General features: G+C 43.9%; 1 long non-coding RNA gene across 3 annotated transcripts in view; it reads left to right on the forward strand.

The window, feature by feature from the left end:
- Positions 1 to 4,262: 4,262 nt before the first annotated feature.
- Positions 4,263 to 18,038, forward strand: part of LOC116077773 — a 61,771-nt gene continuing 47,995 nt past the window's right edge. For all 3 annotated transcript variants that reach the window (XR_004113329.1, XR_004113328.1, XR_004113327.1), the window contains exon 1: positions 4,263 to 4,460. This is a non-coding gene — a long non-coding RNA (uncharacterized LOC116077773). The remainder of the gene's footprint in view (positions 4,461 to 18,038) is intronic.

Raw genomic sequence — 18,038 nt, forward strand, 5'->3', positions numbered from 1 at the left:
AAAAAAAAATTAACCAAGGTAAAGTTTCAGATAAAATAAACAGATATTTAATCCTCTCACAAAGTTCTGTCACCCTCATCACCCTCTAGTTCTAAACCATTTTATTTTTCTTATTTTTTTTTTTGAAACCTGCCTCTTAGGGTTAGCATTTAGTTAATGTCGTTGCAAATAAATATCAGAGTAGACAATCTTATTTTAAAAGTTTATTTTGCATTTTTACTTCGTGTGCATGTGGGGCTTGTTGCTTGTCTTTGCTACTTTGTGGGTTCTTCCCTCCCCTTTATCCCCCCTCATCCTTGGTTTTATCCCCCCCTCATTAGATGAGGAAAAGAGAGAAAGAGAGATATCTCTGAATCTAATTTTTTTCTTTTGTTTCTTTTTGAGCACGACTACTAACAAACCACAACCAATCCCCCGAACGATGGACAACCACCCACTATGCCCTCTCAGGGCCTTAGTGTTTGTATACCCTCTGAAGTGTTCCCAGAATTCCAAATGTCTACAGTGGACAAAACCATGCTTCTGCTAGAGCAGAAGGTAAATCATAGTCAGCTGCTGCGTTCAGTCCAAAGCACCCCAAATCCTCACACCTGAAAATACTTTCTGATAATATTTCTGGGTTTTGTTTCTTTGTTTTGTTTTTTCAAGACAGGGTTTCTCTGTGTAGCCCAGGCTGTCCTGGAACTCACTCTATAGATGAGGCTGGCCTCAAACTCATGTATCCACCTGCCTCTGCATCCCGAGAACTGGGATTACAGGTGTGGACCACCATGCCCAGCCTATTTCTGTGCTTTTTAAAGAAACCAAAGTTCCAAAATCGTCACTTGTCACTGCAGGGAGTGTGTCTGTGTGTGGAGGTCAGAGGATAACTTGGAGAAGTCTGTTTTCTCCTCCTCCTCCTCCTCTTCCTCCTCTTCTTCTTCCTCCTCCTCTTCCTCTTCCTCCTCTTCTTCCTTCTCTTCCTCCTCCTCCTTCTTCTCCTCCTCTTTTTCTTCTCTTCCTCCTCTTTTTCCTCCTCCTCCTCCTTCTTTTAAAGATTTATTTATTTACTCTATGTGAGTACACTGTAGCATCTTCAGACGCTCCAGAAGAGGGCATCAGGTCAGATCACATTACGGATGGTTGTGAGCCACCATGTGGTTGCTGGGAATTGAACTCAGGACCTCTGGAAAAAGCAGTCAGTGCTCTTAACCACTGAGCCATCTCTTCCAGCCCTGAGTCTGTTCTCTTCTACCATGTGGGGCCAGAAATTAAAATCAGGTCATCAGGCTTGTGTGCCTTTACACATTGGATCATCTTGCTGGCCTAACAATCTTTTTTTATAATGATACTTTTAATGCAAATTAATGTTACAAATGGATAGACATACTGATCAATCCATGCACCACTCATTCATCCATGCATCCATCCATTTCCCATGCATTCTTTCATCTATGCCTGGATGTATCCATCCATCCATACATCCATTATGCCTTGGTCATGTTCATCCTCCCTTTGCCCTCTTCCCTAATAGTTCTTGTATTTTTGGGTTAGAATAGAGAATCTTCTTTAAAAAAAAATGGACTTCACATATCACTGGCTAGTCTCAAATTTGGCTGTATTATGAAGGATGATCTTGAATTTCTGATCTTCTTTCCTCTTCTCCCTCACAACTATTGTGCTGAGATCACAGGGATGTGTTCAAAATCTGGCTCTAGAGCAGTTAATCTTTTACTAGATTCCCATTATATCTTGTTCTAATGGAGTTGATTAATGTTGAACCCATCACATACATTTTGTGCTCAGGAAATATTCACCGCATGGTCCAAGTTTTCCTACGTGTGTGTATGTTGTGTGTATGTGTGTAGGAAAAGATTGCTCACTTAGGCATTGCTGTTGTATAATTAGGGATGGAATGATAATCTTTCCCTCTTGGGTGTGAGACCAGATTAGAGACATGAATCCATCATCATACCAGCAATTATCCAGTCAGTAGTAGCTTAATTATATCAACAGACCATCTCCTTTTGCACAAATAGAATACTTTGTGTTCCTGTAAAAAAAAAAAAAAAAAAAACTTTGAACGCTGGGGTATATAGTTTTTGAACTCCCAAAGTCATTGTCACTGGGACTTCCCTAAACAGCCACTGGACAAGCAACTCTATGTGGAATGAGGGCACAGAGGCCAGCATTGTGGGGATTAGGGGAAGCACCTTCCCTCCCTTCTTTCTGTCAAATTTTCAGTGTGAAAGTGTGAACATAGCAGGGCTGACCCTTTAACACACCTTTTTAGAGTTAAGCTCTCTGAGGTGACTGTGGCACTTTTGTTTAGTACTCCGTGGGCTTTGAGCTCTCTGTGGAGTGATAATCTAGCAGTAAAATGAGGGCATGCACAATCCACTCTCCAAATGCTTAGCTGACCAACTCCTTGGCCACCTTGCCTAAGCACAACCCACTTTCAGACTGAGTGCTTGGTGCAACCGCTGGTTTCGTGAAGACTGTAGCCTTGAAATACTCCTGCACTTGGTGACACAGAGAGGTCTGGGAGTCCTGAGTAACTTGGACATCCTTGTAATCCAGCCCTTCAACTGAGCACTATTCTTTTCTTATTTTGTTTATTTAGGTTCTCAGTTCTGGCAAACATATTTCTTTCTTTCCTTTTATTCTTTTTGTTTGTTTGTTTTGTGTTTTTGTTTTTGTTTTTGTTTTCTGGTTTTTCGAGACAGGGTTTCTCTGTATAGCCCAGGCTGTCCTGGAACTCACTCTGTAGACCAAGCTGGCCTTGAACTCAGAAATCTGCCTTCCAAGTGCTGGGATTAAAGGCATGTGCCACCACTGCCTGGCCAAACATATTTATCTCCTCCTCTTCCTCCTCCTCCTCCTCTTTCTTCTTCTTCTTCTTCTCCTCCCCCTCCTCCTCCTCCTCCTCCTTCTTCTTCCTTTTCTTCCTCTTTCTCCTCTTCTTTTTCTTCTATATTTTCTTTACTCTCTCTCTCTCTCTCTCTCTCTCTCTCTCTGTGTGTGTGTGTGTGTGTGAGAGAGAGAGAGAGAGAGAGAGAGAGAGGATGGAGGTCAGAGAAAAACCGATGGCAATCAGTATTTTTCTACATACCACATGGGTCCTGAGATGAAACTCAGGCCACAAGGGTTGGTGGCAGTCACCTTGCCTGCCATACTAGCTGCCAGCCCTGACTTTTATTTTTCTCTGATTTCATGTTATTGGTCCATTCAGACACAAAAAAAGTAGAATGCCTTTTCAAATGTCCTTTGCCTTTCATCACGAGCTTTTCCATCTTGGAAACTTCACACACCACACCTGCCTTTCTGAAATGCAGTCCAGCTGATAGGAAAGCAAGGCCCTTGGTGGGACAAGCTGAGCGGATGAGAGCCCACACTCAGCCACACCCTTCCCAGGTAGTTTTCACGATGCTGCCAGGAGAAAAATCCATTATGTGGATCCACCAAGCTTCAGCGCATCCTTACTTAATTGTTTTTCTCACATTTCGTAACTCACTTGTGGCTCTGTGCCATCTGTCACCACTGAATCCGGACATGGGACTGAGGATTTGTTGGCCTACAGGTGCCACAAGCTCTGGCACCTTCAAAAACCATTATCTCTGAGATGTATTCGAGTTGCCACCGTGCCCTGCTAATGCCTCCACTGAATGAGATTGTCACTGAGGTCTCTGTGCTTCTTTCAAAACTTGGGAATGGTTCTTATAGGAAAGCAAGAACTGCCTTGGCATTAACAGCGTGGGCTCTGTGGCCGTACTGCACAGGCTGGAAATTTGAAGAGGTCACTGGGTAGCTGCTCCATCAAGTTGCTTAGTTGCTGGGTCTCAGCTTTCTCGAAGAGAAAGAAAACACTCTGTCTCCCAGGACCAGAGAGAAGGTAGTCTCAGCCGAGGAATATGAACTGCTTAGAGCAGAGCCAAGAGCAATAATAGCTCAAGCAGAAAGGAAGGAGGGTAGTAAGTACGGAGCAGAGGGAAGGTCAGGATGTAGGCGGAAGTTAGAGCCCTTGTACAGCTCGGAGAGAAGAATAGAATTAATCAGGTTGGTGTCAGTAGGTAAGGTGGGCCATGCACAGGATGCTCAAGGGTGTGGGAAGAAGAGAAGGATGAGCTCTGACCGTAGGGGGTGTGGCAGCATTGTTGGATGATGGCAGGATGGGAGCGCGGACATACTGTAAGAAAAAACCCCCGCCACGGGTTTTCACTGTAGTCTACCAGAACACATGCATTTTGCATTGTGACATCAGCACATCATACACACACACAGGAAAGGCTTATTTACTAGGGCTTCCCGTTCCAGAGGAGCGCATCGTGGTAGCAGAAGGCGGAGAACTCACATCTCAAACCGCAAGTAGGAAGCAGAGAGCTGTGTGAGGCTTCTGAGTCCCCCAAGCCTACCAGCAGGGGCATTCTGCCATCAAGGCCACAGCTCCTAACCTACCCAAACATTGCCATCATCTGGACAAGGTATGGAAACATCTGAGCCTTTGGGAACATTCCCGTTCAAACCATCACACAGATATGGAAGTAAAACAAAACCTTTGTAAAATATAGTATTTGTGGACAATGTCACCCTATGTGGCTCAGGGTAGGCTTGAACTATCCAGCCTCCCACTTTTTCCTCTGGGATGCTGGGTAACAGGAATGTAACACTATACCCAGCTAATTGGTCTCTGTTGTTATCTCTATATGAAATAATGCCTGTGTTTATTAAAATGTAAAGCTTACCTTTTTTCTTCCTTCCTTTCTTTCTTTAACTATTTACTTATGCATTTGTGTGTGTGTGTGTGTGTGTGTGTGTGTGTGTGTGTGTGTGTGTGTGGGTACATGCACGATACAACATGCATATGGAAACCAAACGAGAAGACAACTCGCTGGAATCAGTTCTCTCCATTTACCATGTGTGTCCCAGGTCAGGCTTGGCCACAAGCACCTTTACTCACCGAGCCATCTTGCTGACCCTACATGGAATATTTAAAATACTGCCTACAAGCCCTGTGTAATGTGTTTTGGTATTTCCTGTCCCATTCCACTTAAAAATGCTGATTGTGTCCCAATATTTTAAACTAAGAGGCCACAAGTGGCAGCTGGAAAAACAATATTTCAACTTCCTAGAGATTTAGACCTTACCCAATTACATTTTTTAAAAAATCATTTACTTACTTTATTTATTTTATATACATGAGTACACTGTAGCTGTCTTCAGACACACCAGAAGAGGGCATTGGATCCCATTACAGATGGGTGTGAGCCACCATGTGGTTGCTGGGAATTGAGCTTAGGATCTCTGGCAGAGCAGTCAGTGCTCTTAACCGCTGAGCCATCTCTCCAGCCCACCTAATCACATTTTTGTTTTCAGTTAAACATCATATTTTTAAAAGCTTGATGTGTTTCTTTTCCTTTTCTCTGTCCTTTGACCTTTGCCAGTAAGTACAGCTGAAAGTGTCTACCTGTATTTTGAGTCAAATGATGTCTGAAGGAAGCAACTTGAATATGACACAGTAATAGAGTCTAAGAAATCTATTCTTATAAGTATGCATTTGAAAGAAAAGCATAGCTGTGCTTGGATCCACAGATTAGAGAAACGGTCCCGTGGACGACTTCTGAGTTTAAGTGGTGGTGACTCATTCATTACAATATTTAACTTGTGCACAAACTAACCTTTCAGGCTGTGGCACATATTGTAACTCTGAAGAACATGAAGTCGAATAATGAAAAGATTTCTCATAATCCTTACCCGTGGGCTGGGGAGGTAGGGCAGCTGGGAGAGTGCTTGCCTAGCATGCAGGAAGCACTGGATTAGACCCTTAGCACTGCAGAAAACTCAGTGGTGCATGCAGAAGTCCAAGGTCATCTTCGGCTTCAAACTGAGTTCAAATAGGCCAGCCAGGGCTGCATGAGGCCCCGTTGAAAAATAACCAAATAATAATAATAAAAACTTACTCTTGATTTTACTTCCTTTTAAAGATCAATTTTGAAGCATATAAATAAAAAGGCAAATAGTTTTGTTATGATTGCTTTAGGTATTTACAAAAACTGTTATATCTGGATTGTTTCTTAAAACTCTAAATTGCCTAAGGCTGGGGAGAGTTTGACTCAGTGGTGATACACACACACACACACACACACACACACACACACACACACACAGAGAACACATACACATACACACACACAGAGAGAACACACACACATACACACAGACTTGAAAACAACATAAAAATAAATCTTTAAAAAAAAACAACTCAAAAAGTCAGAATCACAGGGCTTTTGCATTTTTATATACCTCTTTTATTCATTTTGCTTTTGAACTAAAAAACCACCTCCAGTGACTACTACTACATGCACTAGGCACATGGGCTTGTTGTTAGTGTAGGGCTCCCAATTTCATTCTGTTGCTGTGACAAACACTGTTACCAAAAGTAACCTACAAGAGGAATGGGCTTATTTCGGTGTATAAGTTAACAGCCCATCACAGAGGGAAGCCAGGGCAGGAAGCTGAAGCACAAGTCATAGAATGATGCTCTTGGCTGCTTCTCCTGCTGACCCATCCTTATCTTAGCTTTCTGTAGTGCCCAGCACCACCTTCCCCGGGGAATGGAATGGGCTGGGCTCTCTTACATCAATTAACAGGCAAGATAGTCTCCACAGACATGCCCAGGGGTCAATCTGATGTGGGCAATCCCTCAATGGAGACTCCCTTCTCAGGTGACTCTGGGATGTGTCAAGTTGACACTTTAAGCTAACTAGGACAGAAGAGAAGACAGAAGAGTAGTGATGGCCTAGTTCTGGGTGAACACTTGGGGACTCTCTTGTCCCTTGGAGCCATGGTTGAAACTAGGGTCTGGTTCCTAAACCAAGAGCTAGACACCACCTTCACAGAGCTGGGATGGGATCCTGAAGCCATACTTGATAGATGCGTCCTGTCGAAGTCTGTTCAGCCTTGGTAGTATGGTGATAGTATTGTTGAATTTAATCAAAAACACAAGAGCAATGGATGCTGTATTTGCCCCGTCGCCTTCCTCCTCTTCCTCCCCGAATGCGCAGCTTCTTTTCCAGCTCTGTCCTTCGTGCAGGTGGTAGCAGGCCCCAGCTTCATTCTCCAAGTGTGTTTGGAAGTCCAGGGGCTGCACGGAGCCTGCTTTTCTGGCTTTTGTTCTCCCCGGGTTACGGAGTCTCCAGTGTGCTGATTTGCAATTTGGGTCCCTGAAATTGAGTCTGGGAGTTGGCCTTAATTTTCAAGGAATGTTTTCTGGGAGCGGGAGTGGTATTTGTCCAGGAATAGAGATGAGGGGTGTTGTCTGGGGTAGCTGAACCGCCAGAAGTGTTTTGCAAGAAGAGAGCACAGGCTGTGCTGACGTCGTCTCCTTTCCATTCCAATCTCCGTCTTCCCAAGTATATCAGAGATAATCTTTCTCAGCGGGGCTCACATCTGGGGAAGGCTGAGTCCTGATTTTACAGGAAGAGGCCATCTCAGGCTTCTACATATTTCATAATGAGCTGTATTCATGGATAAATGTTGTTGCTGGAGTAGAGTAGGCAGATTCTAGCTTTCAGAGACTGAGAAGTCATTGTGAACAGTTTAGCCCGATTTCTACTTGGTGCCTTTTGGAGACGGTTTTGATTGACGCAACAGAGGCGGGAAATACCTATGACAGGCTTCCTACAACACATAAGACAGCTACCCCACCCCAAGGATTTGTCAGCCCATGACATTTCAGGAGCTAAGATTGAGACACTGTTTACAATCCTGATATTTGGATGTTATGTATTACACAAGCTCTAGGACACTACTCTAGTCAGGGTGTACTCTCCTAAACTTCAAAGCTAGAAGGGTCCATCACGATGACAAACTACTTGAGGTAATTATTAATAAAGAGAAAAATGTTATTTATTTACTTACTGTCTGAGGGGATCACACTCAAGATCTTACATAGGCTAGTCTTTTGCTCGACCTCTGAACTGTCTTCAGTTTGCTTGACTTGGTTTCAGAGGTTCCCAGATCAACATCCGGTGGACCCATAGCTTTGTGTCTTTGGTGAAGAAGGTGCTGGATGGTAATGGTGACAGTGTAGGGTGAAACAAGTTGATGTGGAAGAGGAGGAGGAGGAGGAAGAGGCTGCAGGCCTGCCACCTCCTTTAAAGGATGTCACCAGTGTCCCAGTGACCTCCCTCTTGGTTCCAGGTCCAAATAGTACCACCTTGGGGACCAAACCTTTGACACACGGTACTTTGAAGGGAAATGATTTAAGATCTAGGATATAGCATCTGGTTAGGCATCACTAAGTGTTACTAGGGAGCTAGCTCAGTCATACAGCACTGGGCATCACCAGCTCTTAGGTATTGTAAGAATTGCAGCCTAGGGAAGGACTCCTGTGGAAGATCAATTTCTCCACAGCCCAGGAGTGAGGTTCACATGGGAAACGTGGCAACTTTGTACTGCATGGCCAGTTGATAAGCCCGTCTTGGTGGCTACCTGGACTTTCCAGAAGATGAAGCTACCGCTGTTCCGGAGCCTTCCTCACTGCTGCTGAAACAAGGGCTGCTCAGTGAGTGAGCAACTGGGTGGGTGCCCATCACGCGGGCACGTGGGTGCTCCTCATGAGTAACCTCACATCTTGAGAGTATAAAGGGACCAGTGAGGTGGCTCAGTGGGTAGGCAGTCAAAGACGCTTGCCATCAAATGTGATGACCTGAGTTCAATCCTGGGGACCCACATGACAGACCAAGAGAAACAGCGGCAGCAAGTTGTCTTCCGATCTCTACATGTATACTGTGTCACGTGCACACCACCCCTTAATAAACAAACATAAAAACAAGTACAGTGTAAGTGAAAGCAGATTCATAAAGTGGAATAAATAGGGATTAAAAAGTGGCCGGGGAGATAGCGCATTGGCCAAGAGCATTGGCTGCTTTTCCAGAGGACCCAGGTTCGATTCCTACCACCCACATGGCAACTAACAATCTTCTGTAACTCCAGTTCCAGAGGATCCAGTACACTCTTCTGGTCTCCTTGGATGCTAGGCATCATTTGTGATGCATAGACAGCCATGCAGGCAGGCAAAACACGTATGTGTAGTATATATATATATATATATATATATATATATATATATATATATATATATTTAAAAGGTAGGACCTTATTCAGGTTGAAGTGTGCTGTCTTTTAATTAAAAAGGGGTGCATTTATTTCCCAGTGCTGGATAGAAACGCAAATGACCTACATGCAGGCTCTGTGTCTAGACTAAGTTTCTCAAGCTTTCAGATAGGAGCCTGCCTAACCACCTGCCTGGAGAGAGGAGAGTGATCTCATTGTGGAGCAGAGCCAGAGTTTTCCTGACAGCACCTCTCCCTGGCATTCTCCCTAGCTCAACTCCGTCTGTGGCTGGAATAGTTTCAAAGCAGGGACTGCTGTGCGCGGTTGTTCTGGGTGCCAGATTTTTAATTTTTTTTTTTAATTTTTATTTTTAGACATTAGGTGGAAAAATTCTTGTCCAAGTTACTAACTGAATAATTCCAAGAACTTAAAGACCCCCTCCCCCAAGCCATCTCCCTTTCTCTTTCTTCTTCTTCTTTTTTTTTTTTAAAGATTTTATTATTATATGTAAGTACACTGTAGCTGTCTTCCGACACACCAGAAGAGGGTGTCAGATCTCATTACAGATGGTTGTGAGCCACCATGTGGTTGCTGGGATTTGAACTCAGGACCTCTGGAAGAGCAGTCAGTGCTCTTACCACTGAGCCACCTCTCCAGCCCTCTCTTTCTCTTTCTACTCCCTAACTCCCTGTTAGTTTTTTGAGACAGGGTCTCATCTGGTTCAGGCTTGCCTCAAACTTGCTATGTAGGTGAAGGTGTATTGAACTCCTTCCTGATCCCCCTCCCTCCTTCTCCCAAGGGCTATGGTTAAAGGCATGTGTGCACCCCCACACGGATTTTTCTTGAATCTTAATACAAATCAAAACACCTTCATTGGGAGAGAGAATGTTTTCAAAAATGCATTTCACGAGAGACTGTGAAGCTGTCTGTGATGTTCCTAGGTGTATGGCTGTGTTCATCCTGGGGGAGATTGTTCAGGAGCAGGACCACGGTTGATTGTAGATCTGTTTCCAGGACCTGAAAAGCCCTTTCGGCTCATTCTTCTGAGTCTGACTGGAATTGCTGCCGCAGCAGGAGCTCCAGCATCTGAGGCAGCAGTTTGCCACGGTAGCACTTTGCTACAGCAGACCAAAAATATCATTCTTTTTTTTTTTTTTCTTTTTTCTGAGACAGGGTTTCTCTGTGTAGCCTTGGCTGTCCTGGAACTCAATCTGTAGACCAGGCCATAAATATCATTCTTAAAGCAGAGTCATGGAAGGAAAATCAGCCTAGGTTTCCTGACCTTGGTTGTGGGTTTTTTTGGGAAGGATCCTATTGTGTAGCCCAGGCTATACCCCTCCTCCCATCCCCATCAATCCTCCTACTTCAGACTTCCAAGTGCTGGGATTAAAGGCGTGTCCTACCACATTTGCCGCCAGCTGTGGCTTTCCGCACCTCATTTCAGCCTCTTGCGGATTCTGCTTTGTTGGGGTTGATTTCTCCCATCATTGAAATCCTGGTTTTTATTGAGATGGCTGGTTTTTGATTTCCTGGGCTGGAAATGACTAAGGGACTTAACCATTGTGGAAGATGTCACTTCTTCCTTCTGGATCGCTTCCCAGTAAGAGCTAAATAGACCACAGGGACTAAGTAAGATATAAAAGAGGATGCTCCGCAGGCACATGTGCTGTGGGGGTTCACCTGAGATAAGCTGACTCTCGCTCCAGGGTCTCCATTAGTCTCAAGCAGGGTCAGGTCACCCAGGACATGGAACTGACAGTGTCTGTGAGGGTCAGCTTGGTTTTACACGGGGAAAAAGGTTTCCAACACTTTCAATGGTCGTTATCTGTTTTTTTGGTCGTTATCTATTATATTGATCTATTTCGGACATTTTATGGAAGAAATACAGGAGAAACGCTAACCTCTAGTTTAATATTGGTTAATGTAATTGGCTGTTTTTTTGTGTATTACTATTATTATTATTATTATTATCATTATCATTATTTTATTTATTTTTTGAGACAGGGTTTCTCTGTATAGTCCTGGCTGTCCTGGGATTCCTCTGTAGACCAGGCTGGCCGTGGTCTCAGCGGTCTACCTGCCTCTGCCCTCCAAGTGCTGGGTTTAAAGAGGTGCACCACCACACCTGACTGTAATTGGCTGCTAATGGTTCCTTGTGGCATGCAAGATGCTGGAAATTCAGTTCTCAGCATTTACTGTTCTAGGACACTGTGGTCACACCGTGTTGCCCTCTTGGGCTTGAGGACTTCCTGAATGTGCAAAGGAGAGAGAGTGAGAGACTGCTTAGGAACACACCATGTTTTGTTTTGTTTTTTTTTAAACAGGAACCTCACTTAAAAGCCAACTAATTTAAAGCCCCAGGGCTGGTGGTGGAGCTCAGTGGGAGAACACTTATCACCACACTTGAGGCCTTGAGTTTGAGGAAAAAAAAAATGACTTGTGAAACACAAATTAGGTGGTGTATCTGTATTTGAGACAGGATCACTATAGCATGGCTGTGAGTAATGAGAGCTAGCTGGGCGATGCTAGCACAAAGGAAGCAGAGGCAGGAGGAGCAGGGGTTCAAGGCCATCCAGACCAGCCTGGGCTACATGAAAACCCATCTCAAAACACTAAGAAAAGAAAAATTGAATTACTACAAGAGTTTCAGGGCAAACCTTTTTAGTATTTTATCCTTTCCAAAAAGGAAAATATTCTCTAATTTATTATGTCTGTATAAGAAGCTTGAATTCACATTTTGATGATTTCACAGTTCCTGTTTCTACTGTAATAGGGGGAAGGTATGCCTAGCTTTTCTCTGAGGTCTTCTGTCAGCTTGTGGTGCTGGGGATGAGAAGCAGGGCCTCTATCACTGTACTACACACCCAGCCCTGAGCTGATGTCCAGAACTGTGAGCTTTAGGTCTTTCAGAGAAATTAGACAGTTAACATATAGATACAATAATTTTTCCTGCCGAGACAGGGCTTCTCTGTGGAGCCCTGGCTGTCCTGGAATTCCCTGTAGACCAAGCTGGCCTTGAACTCACAGAGATCCATTTGTCTCTGCCTCTCAAGAGGTAGGCTTAAAAGAACACACCACCACCACTCGGCTTAACATATAGATACATTTATATTAAATTTCTTTAGTGGCAGATACATTAAAAAAGTTGTTTAGCTCTTTCTTTTAAAAACTCATTTTTAAAAAAATATGTGAAGATGTGCATGTGTGTGCTTGTGTGGAGGGTAAGTGCATGTATGTGCAGGTGCCCCCAGGTGCCCATGTATGTGCATTTGCCCATTTGTATGAGCAAATGCCCCTGGAGCTGGAGTTATAGGCAGTTGTGAACCCTGTAAGTAGACACCGGAGACTGGTCCTCTGCAAGAGCAGTATGCATTGTTAACTGCTGTGCTCTCTCCAGCTCCTAATTCTTTCTTTATAGAATTTATCTTTGCCTCTGAGAATGGAATAGCTGCAAGCTATGGGCAGATAATATCCACATAAATGAACCTGTACTTTCCCATGTACAATTTCTGCCACTATCATAGATTTTCATCTGTTTTCAAGACTATGCCTATAAAATGTACATTCCTTTGGGATCATGTAATACATTTCCTGATGTGGTAGGAAGTTCTCAGGGCATGCATACATCCTTCGAATTCCGTCTTGGAAATATTTAATTATAAAAATCTAGGGAGAAAAAAATAGAATCATCTTACTAGTCTGGTTTTTAAATAGTTTTGTCAGTTAAAAGGAAGCTTAGAAATCTGTCTCAAAACTTGCCTTGGAATTTTGAAGTGACTAGTGATGTCCCACCGTTCTGTCTTATTTTATGACAGTGTAGCTCTTTCTGAGGAAGGTAAAGGGCAGGGGAGAACTGGTGTGAGCAGCAAATGTGGGTTCTTTCTGGGTTCTTTAAACCTTCCTGGTGGTGCTGGAAAGATGGCTCAGTGGTTAACAGCACTGTCTGTTCTTCCAGAGGACCCAGGTTCAATTCCTGGCACCCACATGGCATCTTACAACCATCTGTAACTCCAGTTCTAGGAGACCTTGCACCTTCACAGACATACATGCAGACAAAACACCAATGCATATGAAATAAAGATAAATCTAAAAAAAAACCAAAAACCAAAACCCAAAAACAACAAAAATACCTCTGTGATGATTAGCCTTGCTCCCTTCGCACATCCCTGTGTGTGCTCTGTTATCACTGCAGTGTGATGTGCCGTCAGAGGCAGCAAGACAGATTCCCAGACTAATGCAGGGTCTTCCCTTTCCTCTGTTCCTCTCTCTCCCCCAATTCCTACCCCCCACTTTTATCCCATCTTCTCCCTCCCTCTCTCCTTTCTCTTTCTCTTTCTTCCTTCCCTCCTTTCTTTCTCTTTATTTATTTTTTCTCTTCCTCCCTCCCTCCCTCCCTTTCTTCTTCCCTTCCTTCCTTCCTCCCTCCTTTCCTCCCTCTCTCCCTCCACCCCTCCCTCCCTTTCTTCCTCCCTTCCTCCCTCCTTTCCTCCCTCTCTCCCTCCACCCCCCCCTCTCTCTGACAGAAGCTGCCACGCAATGAAGTCTGATGCTGCTGATGCTCGTGTGGCATTGCACTTCTACTTTAAGGCAGTCTGAATTCATTCCCATGTCTCCAAGGGCAATACCCATTAGTTAAACAGGACTTAAACTTCTGTTAACACTGACATAATTCAACACTTGTAGCAAAATGCCCACAGGATATAGTTAGGAAACAAATCTATCAACCTGGACCTGCCAGCATAGGTAAGCCTGGGGATATTGGGATAATATTAGTTGTATTTTAGGTCTAGCTTTAAAATCTTTTTTTGATATTTATTTTTATTCTATATGTATGGGCATTTTACCTGCATATATGTGTTCTGCATGTGTGCTTGTTGCCCACAGAAGCCTGAGAGGGCACCAGATCCCCTGCAAGTAGAGTTACAGATGGTTGGGACTTGCCATGTTGGGGCTGGGAATGGAACCTGGAAGAGCAGTCAGTGGTTTTAAGCATGGAGCCATCTCTCCAGCCCTTAGGTTTTTGTTTTTTGTTTTGTTTTAAGAAAGAAACAAAATATATTTACTGAGGAACAGAATGAGTAACCAAACTGAAAATATTTACTAACAGATCTTTCATGCTGAAATGTTAAACCTCTAAATTATCTTGACTTTTTAGAAACAAAGTGAAACTGAGCAAGTATCAGATGTAGGATAAATACCAGGTGACAGAATAGGGGGTGTGGTGTGACTGCTGGTGTTAAACAGCATGGCTCACAGGACAGAGGCTGGCCTCCCATAGCCCAAAATCTCTGTGCTTAATTCTGGATGTCATATTTCAGAAGGAATACATATGTGTGTGTATACATATGCATATGTGTGTATATATGTGTGTATGCTTGTTTCTTTGTTTTTGTTTTGTGTTTTGAGGCAAGGGCTTATGTGGCCCAGGCTGGTTCTTCAACTCCGCATGTGGCTAAAGATGATGTTAAACTGACTCTCCTGTCTCTGACTCCCAGCGCCAGGATCAAAGCCATGCCCCACCACACACTTAGAGAAGGAAATTTAGATGTGAAAATGATCACCGGATCTAGTTTTTCAGGCCTTGATAATGAAGACTACAAGTCAGGTAAGACACAACTAAAGAAATTGAGTCCTTTGTCTAGAGATGACCCAGGGGCTGTTTCTAAACAGCTTCAAAAGCCAGGGCCAGGATCAAAGAGCTGGAAGTTCATGGGGAGACAGATTTGGCCCTATGAGAGGAAAACATTTCTAATACAGAACTTGTTTTAACCTGACTGGACTGCTTTGCAAAGTGAGGAACTTTCCGTTCTCTGGGCACCTTGGCCCTTACAGAATAATTTAGATTAGAATAGTCTTCCAGGAGAAACTTCTGTTTGAATGGGAGGCTAGAGTCGAGTCACTATCCAAGTCATTAAAATTCTTTGATTCTTATATTGTCATGATTGTGAGTTGAAATTAAGAGCATCGAGATCAGAACTTCATGGAAAGTTTTGGGTGTGAAGTACCCATTGGGGAAAGAAAAAAAATTACCTCATCTTGACAAGGTGCAACAAAATCCTCATTTGCATTAAAACCAACAGCAAGGTTTTAAAAAACCCCAAACAAAAATCCCACCCTTTCTTGATTGCCCCCAGTCTTGCTCTCCTCCTTCCCTTCCTCTCTTCTCCCTCCCTCCCTTCCATCTTCCCTTCTTTCCTTCTATAGTTATGTATCTCGGGATAGCCTACAGATCACCATGTCCAGTTCTGTACGATGCTAAGGATGAGCTGAACATTCTATGCGTGTTGTATAATTATCAAGCTACACTCCCAAATCCTCAACTTCTTTTTTTTTCTTATTCTTAGGCTAAGTAATGAAAAATCATCCAAAACACTTATTTATAGATAGGTATAAGCAATGAGAAAAGCTAAAATCAGAATATGCTCCTATGTTTCTAAAGCTGAGGGTGTTAAGAATTGACAGACAGGGGCTGGAGAGATGGCTCAGTGGTTAAGAGCACTGACTGTTCTTCCAGAGGTCCTGAGCTCAATTCCCAGTAACCACATGGTGGCTCACAACCATCTGTAATGGGATCCAATGCGCTCTTCTAGTGTGTGTCTGAGGACAGCTTCAGTGTACTCATATAAATAAAAAAAATAAATAAATCTTAAAAAAAAAAAAAGAATTCACAGACAATAAGGTGCTGTTGGCTTGGAGGTGATGCCCCCCCTTGCCCTTTGACACCTGTGGTACTTGGGAGATCTGGCCCTGCCCCTCACTGGTTACAGCACTCAGGGTTGTGGGCCCTGTGACTCACCTGGGCAGCATAGTAGAGCTGGCCCTGGTAGTAGGGGCTCAGGTGACCCAGCCCTGTGTGCATGAGTGTGGGAGAGCTGGCCCCAACACTCTCCTGCTGTGAGATGGCATGGGTGCTGGGGATAGCCCATACCCAGTTGCCACCCAAGGCAGTTGGGAGAGCTGGCTCTGAGGTCATGAGAGCTGGAGAGCTGTCCCTGTCCTTCAGTGGGTGCAATACACATGAGAGCAGGCCCTGAACCTTTCCAGGGCAACCCAATAGAGCTGGCCCTGCCCCTCGCTAGCTGCAGCCCTTGGGAGAGTGGGCCACCACAGTATAGTAGAGCTGGCTCTGGTGGTGTGGGTGAGCTTGTAAGGGCTCCAAGGACAGGAGAGCAGGAGAGCTGGCCCTGCCCCTTGTTGGCTGAAGCTTTGGGTGACCTCACTGGGGCAGTGCTGGAGATCTTCCTCTGCAGTGCGTGTGTGGGAACTGGCAGGCTGTCCAGCTCAGATATCTCCCAGGCCCAGATCTAGGGCTTTGAGTTAGCCCATCCTAAAACCTATGAACCGCTGGAGCATGTGAAGGGGCTGCTCCTGTAGGTCCAAAGCGTCAGGATCTCCATGACCCAGGGCAACAACAGGATAACTGAGAGGAGCCCAGTGAGCATCCAGTGTTGATGGTGTAGAAGCCAGAGACTTCAAACTGGACCGGTGACTCATTGCAATGAACATTTGCAAGTAAAGCTGTGTGGGCAAAAGGCTAGACTGTGGGACGCACTGACGCACTGTCACACATCAGCTTCCAGGATGTGGTGCTTTCTATGCTTTGATTTATTTAAAAAAAATTTTTTTTTTCTTTTGGGGGTGAGGTTACAAGAGGAGAGGGCTGATATCAAGGGACAGGGAGATGAGGACATTGAAGTGCACAATTTGAAACTTACAAAGAATCAATAAAAAGTAAAAAAAAAAAAAAAAAGAATTCACTGATGTTTATGATAGCTATGAAGGAGTGTGCCTTTTCCATAAGGTCCAGGAATTCCTGCTGATTATGACCCCATTTGTTCATTGTGCTAGGAGAGATTTTCCAAGGATGAGTGAGGATGCTTGGAAACTCTATTCCTCAAACCAGGAATAAATTCATTTTTGTATGTGCATGCGTGTTTTGCCTGCATGTATGTCTGTGCACCATAAGTATACGTGGTTCCCACTGAGAACAGGTTGTATCTAATGGAACTGGAGTCACAGATGTTTGTGAGCAGCCATGTGTGTGCTGGAAATAGAAGTGCCAATGGTTTTAATGGTTGAACGATCTCTCCAGCCCACAAATAAAACAAACAAACAAACAAACAAACAATTCTTCCCAGGATCTCCTTTCATTTATTGCTTACCCACAGTGAAGATGGAACCGAGTCTCTTATAGCACCTCATATTCACTGCCACTAGGAGAGTATGAAGGTGCTGTGGTCTCCTGGCTGAGGTCCAGCTTCTAGTGTTTCCTTTCACTGGGAATCCAGCTTCCGACTCTACCGTGGGAATGGAATTCACATCACAGGGTGTGTGTGTTATGTGGAACTGAAACACAGACACAAGGTTTCCACTTTGTATCTTACCGGGTGTAAATTTCTTTCCCACATCCCCCCACTTCTTTATTTGCTCAGGAGACATGCTTGAAATCATTTCTTATAAAATCACATTAGACTAAGCACAGACATTGACTTTCTACGACGCTTTAAAAATGTCTAAAAGGACATTTACTTTTTTACTGTGTGTGTGTACTTGTTCTTATGTGTGTATGTTCACTCACATGTACATGTATCCAAGCATGTGGAGGCCAGAGCTCAGGTGTGACAGCTGTGGGCATCCTTCACTTCATAGCATGGTTACGTTACCAGGTCAATACTCACGTTTTTTTGTTTGTTTGTTTGTTTTTAATGGCTACATTAATCCCAGAGTCAGGATGAGCAAAGTTTGTTCAACCATTTCTACGTTAATAAATGTTCATACTGTTTATATGCATTTGTTTTGGAAAATTCTATAATAAATGTTCATTTATGTGTGTGTGTTTGGGTGTGCACATGCATGTACCTGTATATATGTGTTTGCATGGAGGCCACAGGTTGACATTAGATGTCTTTTTGTTGTTGTTGTTTTTTTGAGAAAGCATCTGTCTT

The sequence above is a fragment of the Mastomys coucha genome, unplaced genomic scaffold (genome assembly GCF_008632895.1).
Source record: "Mastomys coucha isolate ucsf_1 unplaced genomic scaffold, UCSF_Mcou_1 pScaffold5, whole genome shotgun sequence".
NCBI lineage: Eukaryota > Metazoa > Chordata > Mammalia > Rodentia > Muridae > Mastomys > Mastomys coucha.